Source organism: Camelus ferus, chromosome 7, assembly GCF_009834535.1.
Source record: "Camelus ferus isolate YT-003-E chromosome 7, BCGSAC_Cfer_1.0, whole genome shotgun sequence".
NCBI classification, from domain to species: domain Eukaryota; kingdom Metazoa; phylum Chordata; class Mammalia; order Artiodactyla; family Camelidae; genus Camelus; species Camelus ferus.
In genome coordinates this window covers 24,148,353-24,154,450 of record NC_045702.1, presented here as the reverse complement: position 1 = coordinate 24,154,450, position 6,098 = coordinate 24,148,353, and positions in this window count along the sequence as shown.

The window sequence follows — 6,098 nt, the reverse complement described above, 5'->3', positions numbered from 1 at the left end:
GAAATGCCTGTTCTGTAGGTAGATTCAACCAACAGTCTGCAGGACCTTTACTCATTTGGGATGGATTAAATGTAGTAGATGATCAAGGAATGATGAAGAGGGTAAGAGATCTTAGTTGGTAAAATGCTGGGAAAATACTGCTTAAACTGCATTTATTTTTCATACAGGTTTTAAAGGTTACATTTCATGTACAGTTTTTACAAAATATTGGCTACATTTCCTGTGTTGTACAATACATCCTTGAGCCTGTCTTACACCCAGTAGTTTGTACCTCCCACTCCCCCACTCCCTACTGGTAACCAATAGTTTGTTCTCTATATCTGTGAGTCTGGTTTTTTTATTATATTCACTACTTTATTGTATTTTTTTAGATTCCACATATAAGTGATATCATACAGTACCTGCCTTTGTCTGACTTCTTTCACTCAGCATAATGCATTTAACATAAACAGTGCCTCTACAAACAATTAGTAACTTCTCAAATGTCATTTATTTTATTCCCCAAGAATGTATTTATTTTAAAATCCATAGTTTACATGAATTTATTATTGAGGAAGTTGATCTGTGGGTTTTTTGGATGTTTTACTCTAAATCTGAATCGCACCCTGTGGATGAATGAGTTTTTCATATCATTCGTATTGAATACATATTAGACCTTATTTCTGAAATCTGAAAAAGGCAATTACACTTATCAAAAGGGAGATATATTTCAGAGCTGCTTATTGAAATTTTACCACATAATTTCTTCCTTTAAGATGAAAAGACTCAAAATTACCAGATGAATTTTTATTTTTATTTATTTATTTTTTTTTACAAAACAAAGCTTGTGAAAAAATCAAGTATACAAAGAGCTCTCCTGAAATGTGTTCAATTCTAGGCCTCCTGGTGGGACAGATGAAAAGAATGAAAGACTCTAGTTCACCTTTGAGAAAAAAAATTATGGGAGGTTAAGCTGATGAGACAGGAATAGGACATTTCAAAATAAAAGTGCCAGTGTTCAGCTCCCTGGGGATCTCAACCAACATCTAAACTTAAACCTCTGCATATTACTTAGAATGTGTGTTCTCAAACACAGGAAAATCAAGTAGAGATTGTGCCATCTCTTCCCTGTATGTGTTCGCATGTGTGTATACACATACATACATACCCATTCTCTGAAAAAGAATAGTTATAAAATGTGAATGCTGGGAGACTTCTCTGGAATCTTCCCCAAAAAGCTGGTCAAAAGGAAATGAGAGGAAAACAAAAGCCAACTTAAGTCCAGGTTGCACAGGGAAAAGTAAAGAAGTAAGTGTTGGCTCTTTCTAACACTATATGGTCATCTGCTCAAAATCTAAGGAGAATGCCAAACCTGCATTACCTGCCTTTAGACATACCTGGAGTCCAAGTCTTCTCAAACACCTGAGTGCCTTGAATCAAGACTGCTCATCAAATTTGGTTAAAGCAGAGTACAGCCATAATTTCAAAACCATTAAATTCCAGTGATCAAAAACCTAGATTGCTCTCTGGTCATAATTAAACCTCCCTTCCAGAAATGCATGCTCTTTGACAAAATGTCGATAGAAGCAACCAGAAATGAAAACTACTTCTATTTCCAAGCACTCAATCCACCACTTACTACCACTTCCATTCCCACGTCTCTAGTCCAAGCTATCATTACCACTCAGCCAGGCAAGTTACCAGCCTCAGTAAATCTTTTTATTAGGTCTTTCCTCCTGTTGTTTTCTTTCTGTTCTCCACAAATATAAAAAAGTGCATCAAATTATATCACTTCTCTGTTTAAAATACCCTAATGTCCTTCCATTAGAATTAGAACAAAATCTAAAGTCCTTACCGTGGCTAGAAGCTCTGCATTATCTGGCCTCTGCCTGTCTCTTTGACCTCATCCCCTACATCTTTCTCGAGTTCATTCTTCTCTATCCACATTGGTTTTGATGCTGTTCCAGTGTTCTCATGACAGAGCGTTTGCCCTTGCTTGTCTCTCTGCCTGAACACCTATTCCCCAAATGTTCACATGGCTCACTTCCTTTAGGTATCTATTTAGTGCCAGCTTCTCAGAGAGCCTTTCGCTGACCAAGTGATCAGAAAACACTTAAGTTTTCAATTCTTTGTGTGATACCTTGTTCAAATCATATGGCCTTTCTGGGATTCAGCTTCCTCATGTATTAGTCATCTATTGCTGTATAACAAATACTATAGACTAAATGTTTGTGTCTTCCCAAAATTCATTTGTTGAAGTCCTAACCTCCAAAGGTGACAGTATGAGGAGGTGGGGTCTTTGGGAAGTGAGCAGGTCATGATGGGAGAACCCTCGTGAATGGGATGAGTGCCCTTATGAAAGAGACCCCACCCAGCCTTCTTACCCTCTCACCATGTGAGGACACAATAAGAAGATGCCCTATGAATCAGGAAGTGAGTCTCACCAGACACCAAAACTTCTGGCCCCTAGATCTTGGACTTCCCAGTCTTCATAACTGAGAGAAATAAAGTTTTGTTGTTTATAAACTACCCAGTTTGTGGTATTATGTTATAGTGGCCTGAAAGGACTAAGACAATTTACCCCAAAATGTAGCAGCTTAAAAAATGAATATTTATTACCTATTATCTCTGTGTCAGGAATCCAAATGCAGCTTTGCTGGATGCCTCTGGCTCAGTTTATCTCACAAGGCTAGAATCAAAGTGTAGATGTAGTTATATCAAGGCTCCACAGGGTACAATTCCAAACCACCTACATGGCTGTTGGCGAGTCTCAGGTCCTCATTGGACATTGACTGGAGGTATGAGTTCCTTATCTCATGGACCTCTCCTTAGGACAGCTCACAACGTAGCAGCTGGCTTCCTTCAAAGAAAGCCCATGAGAGAGAAAGAAAGGAAATGGAAAATGGCAGCTACCTTTTCTTTGTAATCTAATCTTAAAAATGACATCCCATCACTTTTGCCATATTCTATTCTTTAGAAATGAGTCACTAGGTCCAGCCCACAGTCAAATAATCAAGAAGGAATTGTGGATCATTGGAGGTCATCTCAAAATCTGCCTGGCACACTTGTGTATAAAGTGGAAACAATATTTCCTGTCACACAAGATGGTTGGTTATAAAAGCATAATGCAAATGACTTATGTGCAGATTACTTATGTGCAAATGACTTACTGACTTATGTGCATATACAGTCAGGTCCTCAGTACCCACTGGTTCCACATCCTCAGGTTCAACCAAACACAGATCAATAATAGTCAGGAAAAAAAATTCCAGAAACTTCCAAAAAGCAAAACTTGAATTTGCAGCATGCTCAACAGTTATTTACATAGCAATTTACATTGTATTTACAACTATTTAGCATGAACATTGTGTTAGGTATTATGAGTAATCTAAAGATGATTTAAAGTATATGGGAGGATGTGCTATAAGGGACTTGAGCGTCTACAAATTTTGGAATCTCTAGTATCCTAGGGGATACTGAGGAATGACTAACTTATGTCAAGGCATTGTTGTAAAACATGAAACTAATATACGTAAGATCAACACAAAAGCTCTCTTGCAGATGAAAAAGATTTAAAGGAAATTCTCACAGCATGGAAATTACTGTTAGTTATGACCAGAATTCCAAAAATTAAATGCTATTCTGTGCCTTATCCACTTATTTATGCCTTGATTTCTTTACCCATAAGAGGTGCCAAGTAGTATTTTTTTTAATGCATCCTCCAACAAAATTCTAGATGCCAAGAATAATTACTCTAAATATTTAGAATCCTCATAGGAAAGTAAATGTACTTCCAGTATTAAAAATGTAATGAACTGAGCCACAAATTTTTAACTCACAAAGTTAAAATAATCATTAGGCTTTAGAGCACATATAAGGTCTGAAATGCTTGCTGGGAAATTAAACTAACTTTGGGAAATTGAAGTATCATACATTTTCATATAGAAAAGTAGTTTATAGATGTTATTTCAAGTGAATGACCATTTCATTCCACGGAAATAGTAAATATTAAATAACTCAGACATTCTAGAAATAGAGGCTTAGACAAATTATTTTCTGAAATTGTCTGTAAGACTTAAGGGCCCAGAATTTAAAAGGTCCACAAGGGAATAACTTAAAGATCATAAATCTAGGACACTTTTCATTCACTATTCACTACACTTTTCACTTTAGCACCAAAAAATTTCAATAACTATGTGGCAGCCTACAGTGTGTAAAATATAAAACATGCAGAAAAGTGGTTAATAATTTTTTTAAAAAGACAAGAATACCCTGCTAACTAGAAACCCAAAACCTATTCAAAAAGATAAGGCATAATCACATAAAATGGTCACTAAACATAATGCCAAACATCCTCTTGGGTCTTCCTATGCCTCAAGATCCATACAAAATTAACTTCAACCCCTCCGTTCCTCATTCTATGGCAAGATTAATGTCTTCCTCTGAATTTCTGAAAATTCCCAGTCGTTTCTCCTAACTCTCTGGCCTTGATTTCTCCATTCTTAATCCACCATCTTCTGCCCAACTTCTGATTGCTAGTTGTTCCTTCATCCTCACCACTCCATTTTAACCTCGACAGAGACCTCCACTGATTTAATTTGATTCCTATGAAAACGACTCACATCAGGTTCTGCGTGTGTAGCAGCCATCACTGAATATTTGGGAAGAAAAAAGGAGTTTATCTCACAACCACACAAAGGCCTAAAAATTCAGTCTTAGACATCCTCTAGGTCATTGCCATCAGCAGCCAGCCTCCCCCTGTGATGTATGGTTCTCTGTATGTATATTCAGTGTCCTCCAATCTTGTTTCAATTTTGTTTTTTCTTTGTGCCTCAGTGGCATTTATTCTCATAGGCTTATTATGTTGTCTCTCCATGCAGACATCAAAGTATTTTCTTAACAAGAAACAATCTTCTCTCTAGGAGAGATTCTGGTGCCAGTTGCTCAGAAAATAACTGTTTTGCCCTTTCACAGCATTTTATGTACCAAGAATACATGAGGTCAGTCCTCTTTGTCTAGTTGCTTGTGGTCATTTTCTAATTTAAGATCTTTTTTTCATCTTTTTGTCTAAATTAGTAAGTAATTCGAAGACTTCAGCATGTGTAAGGATCACTTGGACTACTTGTTTAAAATGCATATTCCTGTTCTTCACCTTGAGATTGTGAATCAGGAGCTATGAAGTAGATCTCAGGGACTGAGACACGGGTGCTCCAAAGGACACAGTTAAGAATCACTGATCTTGCTCATTGATAAAAACATTAAATAGCGTTGATTTAGTCCTCCCCTCCAAGGAGTACCATGAACACTGTATCCACAGACTGAAAATAATTCATAGTGATTCCTTCAAAAAGTTACACAATCTTTAAAATTCTAAGATGGGTGATAATTTGGGGAACTTTTGCTGGAGGTTGAGGGTAGAAAAGGTAAACTTAGGTATAGATATATATACAAAAACGAAAGGTCTATGTAGACAGGGATTTTTATCCATATTTCACTGGTGAATTGTTAGCACCTGGACCAGTGCCTGAAATATGGTAGGTCTTAATCCTTATAAGAATATCAAATATTGTAAGAGTCAATTATGGACACAAAAAGGAAAGTTCTGGGGTTATTTCATTATAATTTTTTGAGACACTCAAGAGCCAAAGAAAATAAAAGCTAAAATATAGAATGTGAAAAACCAAGTAGCAAGGTGCTTAAAATTATGCTATCCTCTTAATATGTTAGGGAAAGAAGATACTAAAGGCTGACTTCAAACTAAAGGAAAGCTCCCACTGATTCCTCTATAGGATATCACATGAAAATAATCTTCTTAGGAGCAGAAACAAATTACTGGAATGTTCCTGAGAAAATTGAATTCGGGCTAGATGAGACTCTTCTGGGAAAACTGAGTTTTAAGATAGTTTGTACTCTCAATATATTCTTTATCAAAATCTGATGTCATCCTTCAAGGGCAACTTTCCAGGGGCCCAAATCATTGCGTTCTCTCTTCATCTCATGACATTTGTAATGTGTTAGAGCAGAGGCCCTATGAAGAATCTCTTAAGAAAGTTTAAACCTATGAGGGAAGTGATTTTATTTTATGGCCAAAATATCTGATTCTGACATCACCCTCTGTT